We start from the raw sequence: 12,809 nt of genomic DNA on the forward strand, positions 1-12,809 counted from the left end.
CCAGGCCCCCCATTGGTTTTGTTGCCCTTCCCTGTACCTTTTGCAATTCTAATCCATCTGTTTCTGAGATGGGGCAACCAGAACTGCCTGCGGTGTTCAGGGTGTGGGCCTGCCAGGGGTTTATATTGTGGCATTATGATGATTTGGGTCTTATCGCTCCCTTTCCTAATGGTTCCTAACATTGGGTGCGCTTTTCTGACGGCTGCTGCACCCTGAGTGGGCTTTTTCAGGGAACGATCCATGATGACGCCAAGATCTTTCTTGAGTGGTAACTACTAACTTAGACCCCATCATTTTGTATGTGTCGTTGGGGTTACGTTTTTCAATATCTGTGGTTAAGAAAGAGGGAATTGAAACTGCAGAGGAGGGTTACTAGAATGATCAGGGGAATGGAGAACCTACCTTACGAGAGGAGCCTTCCAGAGCTTGGCTTGTTTAACCTACCCAAACGCTTTCTCTCTAAATACAGCAGAGGGGTAAGCACCAGGGAGAGGGAGGAGTTAAGGGACAACATTGGCACAAGGGAAGAACAAGTGGATATAAACTGGCCATCGGTAAGTTTAGGCTTGACTTAGGTGAAGGTTTCTGACCATCGGAGCAGCTTCCAAGGGGGGCAGTGGGGGAAAAGAACCAAACACGTTTTAAGGCTGAACGTGAGACGTTTATGGAGTTGGTATGATGAGGTTACCTTCAATGGCGTACGGCCCATCCGTGACTGCTACTAGCAAATATCTCCAACAGCAGGACATGGGACACGGGAAGGGGAAGGCTCAGAGTTACTACAGTGACTTCTTTCCCAGGTGTCAGACAGTGGGTCTCACCCACATGCTCAGGGTCGCACTGATCACCAGATTTGGGGTCAGGAAGGAATTTTTCCCCAGGTCAGATTGGCAGAGACCCTGTGGGGGACTCCCTCTGCAGCAGGGGGCACGGATCACTTGTCAGTTTGAACTAGTGTAAATGGTGGATTCTCTGTAACTTTATTTAACTCATGATGTGAGGACATCAGTAACTCAGCCTGAGGGTCTGGGCCTGTTACAGGAGTGGGTGGAGCAGGTCAGAGTAGACAACCAGGATGGTCCTTGCTGGCCTTAAAGTTTCTAAGTCTAATACTTTGCAGTTACTAACATTGAATTTCATCTGCCCGTTTTCTCGCCCAGTGTAGCGAGGTCCTTTGGTAGCTCTTCACAGCCAGCTTTGGACTTAACGACCAGGAGTCATTTTGTATCGGCTGCAAATTTGGCCACCTCACTGGTCCCCCCTTTCCCAGAGCAGTAATGAGTGTGTTGAACAGCACAGATTCCACTACAGCTCCTTGGAGGACCCCTGATTATTACTGCATTTTCTGCCTTTGTCGCCTCTCTAATCTCCCTGAGCATTTCAGTCACTGGCACCATCCTGATCTGGTGGGCGATAGGATGTTCCAACGGCTCCACTCTCGATTCAAGCCTGGAATCTACCCATCGAGCTCCTGTGGTGCACCTAGATTCATTGGAGGTTTTTCCCTTACTTGACTGGCTGTTTTCTTGCACATACAGGGCTGCTCCACCATGACCTACTATGTCATTCCAGCTTATTTTATACCCTGGTGTTACGGCGTCCCATTGATTATCCTCATTCCACCAGGTTTCCAGCAAACCCTCAGTCAATGCCCTGTGCTCTGCTTCACCCCTCGTCGTCTCTGGGTTTCTAGCTCTTGTCCATGTTGCCAATATTCAGTTGCCCTCCTGCGTGATACTTAACAGCAACGCTGCAATTGGCTGTTCCTCCTCTTACCAGCTTCTTTTCGGGTCACGAGAAACGGTTCTCTGACCTGTCAGTGCCCCCACGTAGTTACTCAGCTGCCTCCTGGACATGGTCGCTGGAGGGCCGGCAGGGGCCATTTTAGTTCTTACCTACAACTCGCTTTTATGAGCAGCTTGCTTCCTTGGCTGGGCCCTGCCGCGTGGGAGGAATTTGGGTGTGTGCCCGACAGACCAGAGCGGCTGCTGTGGCCAGCACAGACGCCACCGTGGATGGTAGCCAAGCCGCGTACGCTGCCCGGCTTGTTGGCAGGCTGCTGCTGGTAGCCAGCAGTTGCGGCAGCCAGAGGTCCTTGCCAAGCAAGCGGGGAGCCGGGCGCTGGCAGCGAGTGCTGATCTCTGCACCCTGGCACTGGGTGCTGGCGTGTGGGGTTCCCTGCCCTTCGCCCGCCGTGGGAAGGGCCCGTGGTGAAATGCTGCCCCAGGCAGTGATGAGCAGACCCGGAGCCGTGCTGCAGAGCGCCAGGAGCCGTGGCAGGTGGCCCTGCTGCTGGAAGGAAGGCTTGGCGCGTGCCAGGATCCAGGAGGGCGCAGGGCAGGCAGGCTGCCCCTCCCAGGAGCATTCCGGGCAGGCCTTGCCCTTTCACAGGAGCTGGCCATGCCTCCACTTGCATGGGCCGCGCCGGGGAGGGACTCCTGGGCTTTTCCAAACAGAAGGGTAACCTGAGGACGAAGAGCCTGTTGAAAGGCGCAGAGCTGGGCTGTCCAGGCTCCTAGCCCCCCAGCTCTGCCTGCCTCCATGCTCCATCCGTGGGCAGGTGTAGAATGAACCCAGGAGTCCTGAGTCCCAATCCCCTTACACTCTAACCACTAGCCTCCCCTCCCCCCCCCCCAGCAGAGCTACAAACTGTTCCTTTTCTGCCCCCTCCTCTAAGCCTGGCCCGGCCAGCACAGCCCTTTTCTGCGTCCCTTCTCACCCGCGACAGGTGGGACACACCAGCCGGGCAGGGCCAAGGGGTGCTGGGGTGCTGCAGACGTGCTGTTCTCGGATCCCACTGAAACCTTCGGCTTTTGTTCCTCTCACACCTTTTAATCCAAAGCTTTCCTGGCCCTGCCCCTTGCGAGCCAGCTGTGGGGAGGGGAAGTGACTTGTCCAAGAACAGAACTCAGGAGTCCTGGCCGCTCACCCACTCGACCCTGCTGCTCGCGGGGCTGGGATCTTGCTTCGGCTCAGTAAACTGGGTGAAACTGCCCCTCCTCAGCAGGCAGCTGGGTGTGAGTGGGCCGACCTGCTTGCTGGCTGTGACCTCCCGGCTGGGGCCAGTCCCGCTTGGCAGCGCCCTGCTGCATGCACACGTGCCTCCGAGCTAGATACTGCCGAGGGCGATGTGGGAAACCCTCCGGCGCGCAGCTGTTTGAGGATTCAGGCAGCAGCTTCCCCTGGGGAAGGCCGTGCCTCCCCTGAGTGAAACTGGGCTGGACAGGCACCTCTGTGAGGTGTGTTACAGTAGCAGCCAGGGGCCCTGGCTGAGGCTGCACAGACAGCCCCTTCCTCAGGAGGGGAATACAGCCTAAATACAAGAAGGGCAAGAGGGGAAACTGAGGCACAGAGGGGCAAAGGAGATTTGCCCAAAGTCAGTGGCAGAGCTGGAATTAGACTGGGTGGTGGGTCCAGCTCTGGGAGGGGAGTGGAGGTTAGTGGTCAGAGCAGGACTCAACTCCCCTGGGTTCTGTTTTCCCAGTTTTGGGAGAGGGTATGATGAGGGGGTTAGAAGTGAAGTCTCCTGGTTTGTGATCATTTTCTACCATGGACTGGCTGTGTGACTGTGCTACTCCCCCTGCCTCAGTTTCCCCACCTGTACAGCGAGTTAATGATAGATTGTCAGTGCTCTGCAGTGGGGCCATCTTTCTGTTCTGGGTTCGCACAGTGTCTGGCATGGGGGGGGTCCTGGGCCATGAGGGGGGCTCCTAGTTTCTACTGTAATACACCTAATAAATAATGTACAGCGCCTGACACGGCGGGGTCCTGGGCTGTGACTGGCCTATGGAAGAGCTGCGGAGGAGGAGTATTTTTTTTCTACCAAGGCTGATCTTGTTCTCTGAAACTGGAGGGTAAAATCCCCTTTTCATTCCCAGTACTGCGGCGTAAAAATGAGTTAAAATTCTCACTCTCAAAGAACATTTTCCCATCTTGAATGCTTGTAATTTCTCCCTCCCACGCACGGTCTGTTGCGAAACATGCGGCGGAGACTTCACACTCAGCCCCCAGCTCCCAGCCGCCGGCTACTTTTCATTGCTTGAGAGAATTGAACATTTCATGCGCGGTTTGGGGGGCAGATCCTGTTCCTGGCTCGGTAGGAGAATTAAGAGCAGCCAATAACTCCGTTTGCTAAAGGCCCAAGCCCACCCGTGCTTTGTCACGGCTGGCGTATTTCCTGCAAGAGACGGGTCAAAGCGCATGCTGGAGGGGGGCAGGGCTCCTGGCTTTCGTTCCCAACCGGGCTGCGGTGACCCGACACATCTCGCTCTGCGCCCGTCAGGTGCATGAGGACCCTGTCGCCCAGCCAGACGCCCGCGAAGTGGGGCTGGACTATGGGGGGAGCTGAGCAGGCTGGGTCTCTGCCCTGCTCCTAGTCAATGTCCTGGGCCTAGTGCTCCCCGGTCCTCCCCAGCAGCTGCTGACAACAGCCTATGCCCCCTGGCCCTGCCCCCTGGCCCTACTCCCTGCCCCCTGGTGCTCAGGGCCCAGCCTGCACCCTCCCCTCCGGGCATGAAGCCGGGCACTGTCTGCAGGTTGTGTCAGCCACACGGGGCTGGCAGCTCTTCCCCAGCGCCCCAGCACCATCTGCGTGGCAGGCGGCTCTCGGCTCCCAGCTGGCACATGCTGTCGCTGTGGTGTGCAAACCTGGGGGGCTCTGCTGCTCCCCTGAAGGGGGGGGTTAGGGTTAAATTCTGCCGAGTCCCTGGGGGAGGGGCTGGCACAGGCTGCAGCAGTGCTCCTTGCAGAGGAGCAGGGCTGGAGTGGGGCTGAGATCAGCTCCCCTGGGTCGTGCTGGGCTGAGACCTTCCACCCCACAGTTGCTAGGAGGGAGGGGGACCTCCTAGCCTGAGCCCCCTCCCTGCCCCCAGCCCTGGCTCTGGGCTGCTGGGAGCTGGGTCACACTGAGGCCCCAGAGCGTTACCCTAGCTAGCAGGGAAGTGGGGACACCCCCCCCCCAGCTTAGGGAGCTCAGCCTGGAGGGTGAGGTCACAGCCCCAGACCCACTGCATGGGGGTACAGAGAGAAGGGGAGAGTTTGTGAGCCAGGGTGTAGGGGGTTTTGGGGGCAGGGGCGGTGGTATGGGGGGGGGTCTGCAGCGGCGCAGCTAGAAGCTGAGCCAGGAGCAGATCATGTACCCCCCCCCCCGCGGCTTGAGTTGGGTCCCTCCTGCAGGTGCTGCTGGGAAAAGGGGCGTCAGGCCCAGCCCTGGGGGGCTCCGACTGCCATCGACAGGGATGGAGCTATGCTCTGGCTCCTTTTCCCTAGAGGAGGTTACCAAGCAACCGGCTTCCCATGGCAACACAGCACTGGGAGCTGATGAGATCCCCCGGCTCCCCCCCTCAGTGCTCCCCCCATCACAGTCCGGCTGGCGTTTGGAGCTGGACAGCGGGGCCCAGGACCTGGAGCACAGGAGCAGGATGTTCCCTGGGGCCCCTGCGGGCCGCCCCCCCCCCCCCCGGTCCATGAGTCTTGCTCCTCAGCGCAGCCTGGGCCGGGCCTGTGGAACTCACCGCCGCAGGCTGGAGTCGGGTGCTGGGCTGGATTCAGAGGGCGGCATGGCTGGGGTTGGGGGGGGCAGATGTTTGGGCCCATTGGTTACATCAGACCTGCTAGCATTGACTTACCAGGCTGGGTCCCCCTTTCTGGGGACAGCCCCTGACCGGGGAGGAGGGGGGCACCCTGGCTGTCTGTATTGTGTCCCCCCCGAGCAGGTGATTGACATGGTGGGTAACTGCTCCCCCCCGCGACAGTCCCTGCCAGACCCTAAGGGGCACGGGGGCTCTGCACCTGGATCCAGTTGCTCACTAGGCCCCAGGCTGCTCCATCTCCGTCCCCTGCCCTGCACCAGCCTGGCCGGGAGCTGCTGCTCCCGGGGTGTCTGTTTGACCGGTGCCTGGAGATGGTGAGTGGTGCAGTGTGGCCAACTCTTGAGGTTTTGACATGAGTCTCAGGATAATCATCGTTTTCCTTAAAGCCCCAGCTCCTGGAGTCAGGTGGATATGGGCCAATCTCAGCTTTCCTTCTGACAGAGCCAGTAAGTTCCCAGCCCTCAGGGCTGTGGAAAAAGCTGCAAACGGGGACCCCAGAGCACCCTAAAGTCTCAACAAGCAGATGGCAAATAAAGAGCCCCCCAGAGCTATTATTTTGACACCATCTCTGGGTACGGGCTGCGGCCTGGTGGCTGGATTCTTGAGCAGGTTCTAGATCTGGCAGGACCCTGGCCCTAGGCGTGAACCCCAGTGCACAGCCCTGCTTCCTGGGCATTGGGGGAAAAAGTCAGCCTGGCTGGGGCCCTCTAGGTGCTGGTTGGGCTGGGTAATTGGAGGCTGGGTCTATGCTCCCCCCAGGCAGGGCAGCTTCCTGCCTGTCTGGGCTCAAATGGGGATGCGCAGGGGGTGGGGGTGGGGGTGGGGCTCTGCCCCCCCTGGGGGGGCTGGGCACAAAGGTCTTGCCAAGAACTGCGCCATCTCCAGCCTGGCTCAGAACCAAGGCCCATCCAGGCCAGTGTCCTCACCACGTGGCCTCCCACAGGCGTGTCTTCAATCATCGTTAATGCTCATTAGTCCAGCCCCGCAGGGGGTGGGGGAGGCGACCTTCTGGCAGGCTCTGGGCTGGCCTGGAGCAGGGGCCAACACCAGCCGGGTGCCCTGGGGCACGACCCCGCTTGGCCAGATCCTGGAGCTGAGCCGAGCCCTGCGGAGCAGAGGGCGGGTCTTGGGGAACTGGGCAGGCACTAAGGGGATTAGCCGGGCGGGCTCACGCCCAGTGCCCGGCCTGAGTGGGAGTGGCTGGAAGGCACAACGTGAATGAGGAAAACCGGCAGGGTGGGGCCGGGGTGGGGCCGGGGCACAGGGGGTCAGGAGCTGCTGGGGCCTGTGTCTATCCACAGGGCAGGGGCAGGTGGAGGAGCAGGGCAGGATATGTGTGCACACGCCCAGGCACACGCACGCACACGGGCACATCCATATACAGTCACACACACGAGCCATCTAGCTGCTTCCTCCCTGCCTTGGCGGGCCAGGGTGGGGTCTCTCTCTCACCCACTTGGTCCATGAAGGCTGCTGCAGAGGAGACGTTGCATCTCTGAGGCCTGCGCATCTGGCCCAGCCCCTCACCCTGGCCTCAGGGCTATCATGGTCTGAAGTGGGGCCCTGTTGCAGTCAAGGTCCTGGCCACACATCCCTGACCCTGTGAGGTGGTTTCTCCAGGGCAGGAATTGGCCCCCAGTGGTGTGAGCCCCACAGGCCCAAGGACCCCACGCAGGAGCCAACGGCCTGGGTTTTGTTGTTATTTTGCAGGCGAGGGGCTTTGGGGTGCCTGAACTACGGGTGGATGGAGCCGGACCAGGCGACCTCCAGGGCTGCGGGAAGCAGGGGGGTGCATTGGTCACTGTGGGTCTGATTGATGCAAGCCGGACCCTGGCTGTAAATGTTACCCCCAGCCCAGCCCCTCTGCCTCCTCCCGAGAGGCCCAGAGAGCCTTGATCCCGGTGCCTGACCCGCCGTGGGGCTGGGGAGCTTTGGGTTCAGAGCCTGTCTCTGGGGCCCTGCCTGAGCCACCCGCTGGCGAGGGACTGGCACAGCCTGTTGGCTGATTGTGACAAACTGGGAATGTTCTTAATGGTTGCTCTGAATACTGTGTTGGTGCCTCAGTGTCCCCATGGCAGTTCTTAAGTATCTGGGTGGTGGGATAAGGGTCTGTGATTGCTGCAGAGCAAAGGGCCAGTGCACCTAAATGCCTGGCACTCTGTCTCCTAGCAACTGATGGCCTGGGCCCCTCCCCTGCAAAGGTGCCAGCTGAAGGTGTTGGAGACAAAGGGATCAGGTGACCTCCTGGCCCGGGAAAGGAGCTGAGCAGAGAAGAGGGGCTGGGAGGGGTTGTTAGTCTGGAGCTGGCTGGGGTCAAGGGTGGAGGGCAGACCTGGGGGTCTGGCTCACTGCCCCCCAGAATGGACCCGGCCGAGGGGTCCGGTTCGCTGTATCTACAAGCTCTGTTTTAGACCCTGTTCCTGTCATCGAATAAACCTCTGTTTTACTGGCTGGCTGAGAGTCACGTCTGACTGCAAAGTGGGGGTGCAGGACCCGGTGGCTTCCCCAGGACCCCGCTGGGGCGGGCTCGCTGTGGGAAGCGCACGGAGGGGCAGAGGATGCTGAATGCTCCAAGGAGAGACCCAGGAGGTGAAGACGTGTGAGCTTCTTGCCCTGAACAAGTCTGCTCCAAGGGAGAGGAGGCTCCCCAAAGTCCTGCCTGGCTTGGTGGGGAGCAGTTCCAGAGCATCACCCGGGGACTCCATGACACTGATGTCCCAATGGGCACCCTGCCAGGGCTCGGGGCATCTGCCACGTGGGGCGATGTTTGAGCCAACAGCTGCTCCTCCGGGAAGTGGGTTCGGAGGGTGCAGTGAGCTCCCAGGCCTCTCCCCTCCAGGGGTATCTGTGTCCTAGATCGGGGCACAAACCCCAGCTGGTGGGGCTGGTCCACTAACAGCTGTGCTGGCCAAATCCACCACAGGCTTCAGAACAACTCACAGCCTTGTGTCAGCTGAGCATCAGGCGGGGCTAGCAAGGGCTGCGGGTCGGGAGTGAGGGGCAGTGGCAGAGCTGGGGGGGGAGCCCAGGGGCTGCGGGTCGGGAGTGAGGGGCAGTGGCAGAGCTGGGGGGGGGGAGCCCAGGGGCTGCGGGTCGGGAGTGAGGGGCACCGGCGGAGCTGGGGTGGGGGGGAGCTCAGGGGCTGCGGGTCGGGAGTGAGGGGCACTGGCGGAGCTGGGCGGGGGCGGGGGGGGCTTCCACAATCTTGTTCCCAAGAATTGCTATTGGCCCCTCCCTTCCATGAGTGTTACAAACTCAGGCGTTTCCATGACGATGCCTGTAAGTGGGGCCCCTCCCCCTTTTCATGCCACTTCCTATCTCAATCCCCTCTGGGCCCAGGGGCCGTGGTGGCTCCTGGCCCGTCTCACGCCAATGGGGCTGGGCTAGCAGTATGGAGACCCCCCCCCGTCCTCACCGCCAAGGGGGCTGGGGGATGCCAGGCAGCGGCGCTGGACCCAGCCATGGGCAGCGGGGGCACCGCTGGGCTGGGCTGGGGGATGAGTGTGAGGGGGATCTTGGGGGGGGGGAGGACCCCGGCAGGGAGATGGCTGGGCTGAGGGGGACAAGGTCTCTGCTTCAGCTCCTTCACGCTGCCCCCCAGCTGGGCAGAGCTGCGATCCCCATGGGGGCATCAGGACGTGTCCCTGCCGGCAGCCAGGGTCGCCCGGAGCAGAGCAGGGGACTCAGCCCCTGTCTGTGTCCAGCCCCAAACACTCTGGGTGGGACAGAGCCGCCCCAGCTAGGCCTGGAGAGAGGGAGACGGAGGGGAGGCCCCATCGCTCAGCAGCAAGGTCGCTTGTTTTTGATCCACAGTCACCTGCCTCCCACACAAAACTGCGCTCGGCTTCCCGCTCTGAGCATGGGCCCAGCCCTGCTGCCTGTCCCGGCTCGCCTGGCCTGACATTCCTGTTCCCCTTCGCCTCGCTGGCAGGAACCGTCCGTTGGATGGGGCTCCCCAGCGCCCGGGCAAGGCAGCCAGGCACAGGAGGCAGAACGCTGCCCGGACCTGCTCGGAGACGTCCTGTGCTGTTCTCCAGGTGCCGCAGGACCAGGGGAAGCGCAGTCCCATGTGGCAGGGAAGGTGTATTCGGGGTGTGGGGGGATTGCACTGATCCTGATCCCCTCCAGCCCCAGGCCGTCGGTGGGGGCTGGGCCACACGCTACATAGCACTTGACACTCGTCAGCAGTGGTGCTGGATTCAGCTCGCAGCCAGGCCACACAAACATGGAGTCGCTCCGCAGAAACCCATGTCGTTCCCTTGGTGTCAGCAAGTCCAGGCTCTAGCCCCAAGGGGCTCCAGAGGTGACTCAGACAAACACAGCGGCTCTGAGCTGCTCTCTGGCCTGGCTGCTCCCGGGGCACTTCGCCCACGACCCAGTGCTGGGGAACCCTAGAACAGGACGGGGGGACCGGCCTCTGCCAAGCAGTGTAGGAACAAAACGTAAGTTTGTATGTGTGACAAGGGGACGTGACCGGGGCTGCCTGTGGCTGTGGCTGTGGTTGTTACAAGACAATGGGTCTAGTCCTGTTGTCTGTCTGTGGATCCCTTTCAGGGAAGAGAGTTCTGCGGGTGGATGTCAACGTTTCTCAGCGTGCTGGGACCCCAGGCGTGCCAGCAGCCTGCTCGGGTAGCTAGCAACCGAGCTGGGATATTTATAGGCCAGCGACATTTATGTGCAACTCAGAAAATAAACAGAATCACAGAGCACAAACAGCAAACTGTGTAACACACTGGAAAGCGAAATCGCTCACTCTGTGGTGTCTGCATGAATTGCACCAGGGCTCTGTCTGTGGGTCTGACCCTGCAAACACTTCTCCTTGTCTGCCTGGGCCCCGACAGCTCCCCAGTGCTCCCCTCTCAAGCCCAAACAGATGCCCAAGGAGCCAGGAGAAGCTGCTCCACGTAGGATTTCTAGCTGCAGCAAGGATGCGGCAGTCGGGCGGTGGAGATCCCTGTGTTTTGTGTCACACAGCACACACCGGGCACTGCTTGGCGGCGGATTACAGCCCAGTTAAGCACACGCTGAAGGCCTCCACTCCCCGAGGATGCGGAAGCGCGTTGCCAACCTGGGGCCTAGCTGAGACAACAGCGAAAACGCTCAGTGCTGCGAAGGGTTGTGTGCAGGCCGAGCGTTACGACGCTGGTCCCTAACAGCTGTGAGCAGCGATGGGGCTAGGATCAGACCCAGCGTTAAGGAGCTATTAAAAACACGCTGTAAAATGCACGAGCAATAAACTCTTGGTCCCTGGGGATGTTCTGACCCGGCGTCTGAGAGCAGCCATGCAGCGGGAAACGCTCCAGCTGCCCGGCCTGATTTAACACGGCGTTATCACGTTCTCGTCACGCAGCCGCGAAAGAGGCACATCAAACACCACCAAACCTTTAGGAAGGGCAACAGACCCTGTTAGCAACGTCGCTCCCAGAGAGTTTGTGCTGAAGAGGCATGGTCACAAGGCAGTGGGTTGATCACTTTCCACACAAGGCTCTCAAAGCACAAAAGCGAGTCGCTTCCCCCCATTGTATCACCGGGGGAAACTGAGACACAGGGAGGGGCAGTGATTGGCCCTGAGAATAGAACCCAGGAGTCCGGAGAGATCAAAGGGCAGCTCTCGCCCCTCCCACTCCTTGACTATTGTCTGATATTAATCACCTATATTGTGGTAGCATCCAGGGGCCTCTGTCGCGTTGTTTTTGCTTCCTGAAGGATCTATATGGTCTGTACAACACGTATACGGTACATGTGATTCGCTTTCCTGCTATAGGACCCAGTGTAGCCTTGCTCCATGTGGCTGAAAAGAACAACCCATTATCTACCTCCATTCTGAAAAGCTCCTTTTGGGTGTCACTCATCACAATTTATACAGTGCACTCAGGTAGTGGGAGTCAGGACTCCTGGGTTCTCGCCCCGGCTGGGTAGGTCACGTCACAGCTCTGTTCCTCAGTTTCCCCTCAGCACAACCGAGCACAGGCCAACTGCAGCAACTAGGAACTGAGGGAAATCACAAGCTGTAACGGTGCTTCTGACGCCAGGGTCACGAGCCAGGCCCCGAAATCATGAGATTTTAAAAAGAAATTTAAAATGGGGGTTCTGCACATTGGCCTCTGGGCTCCTTTGCCAGTTTCCCACCCTCTGCCCCCAGGACTAGTGACCGACCCAAAGGCTGAGGTCCCCCGGCAATCCCAGGAGCTGGCCAGAGCCAGGGCAGAGACAAGCGGGAAGGGTAAAGCATCGGTCTTCGTGCTCGGAGCAGCCAGCCGGATGGGCCAAAGCAGAAGCAGGGACTGTGCTTTGACTGGCTGGGCCGGGGGGCTCCTGGGGGCGCTGGCACAGGCGCTGAAACCACGGAACAAACCCGTGGATGGAACCAGGCCTTCGGTTGCCATTGTTACTGCAAGGTGGGGGGCGCGGCACCACCCAGCACCAGCCCCCTGGGTCTCGGTCAGGCTCGCGCCCTCCAGTTCTCTGCAGCAGCACGTTGGCCTCGGACATGGGGCTCCGTCCAGGGGTGTCTTGCCCAGGTGAGGCAGGAGCTCGGCCCAGTGAGTGAATGGTCCCGTCTGGCCTCAAACTCTCCCTACATTCCCGGGCCTTGAAGCTGTGAGGCTCCTAACTCCCCTGGACTCCAAGGGAGGTTAGGAGCCAAAATAGCTTGGAGGGTTTGGGCCTAGGGAAGTTGTGGGGGTGGGAACTCTGCTGACCCCGGTGCCTGTCCGCTGGGATAGGCTTGGGGCCAGATCTCCCCACAGCCAAGCGGCCGCAGGTGTCACCCCAAATCTCCACCTCCTGCCCCACAGCCAGGCCCCTCTCTGTTCTCTCGCCCCAAAGGGGCCTGCTCCCCCCAAGTCTGACCCTCCCCCCGCACGGATGTGATTCTCCTCTCGTACCCCTCCCTGCCCCCCCCCCACGCCTCGCAAACACACCCAGATCCCCTGCCCCCCTCCCCGCACGGATGTGATTCTCCTCTCACAGCCCCCTGCCCCCAGGGCTGTTCCCCCCCCCGATCCCCCCCGCACGGATGTGATTCTCCTTTCACACCCCTCCCCGCCCCCCTGCCTCCAGGGCTGTACCCCCCCCGGGCTGTACCCCCCCGCGCAAACACACCCAGATCCCCCGCCCCCCCCCAGCACGGATGTGATTCTCCTCTCACACCCCTCCCCGCCCCCCCGCCGCGCACACACCAGGTCCCCCCCCCTCGGCCAGGCCCGGGTTTATTCT

At 60.4% G+C, this 12,809-nt stretch overlaps 1 protein-coding gene across 1 annotated transcript in view; it reads right to left on the reverse strand.

The window, feature by feature from the left end:
• The window catches only part of MED24 (mediator complex subunit 24), a 206,253-nt gene that overhangs the window by 173,602 nt on the left and 19,842 nt on the right, over positions 1 to 12,809 (reverse strand). The gene's annotated exons all lie outside the window — the stretch shown is intronic.

The sequence above is a fragment of the Gopherus flavomarginatus genome, chromosome 25 (genome assembly GCF_025201925.1).
Source record: "Gopherus flavomarginatus isolate rGopFla2 chromosome 25, rGopFla2.mat.asm, whole genome shotgun sequence".
NCBI classification, from domain to species: domain Eukaryota; kingdom Metazoa; phylum Chordata; order Testudines; family Testudinidae; genus Gopherus; species Gopherus flavomarginatus.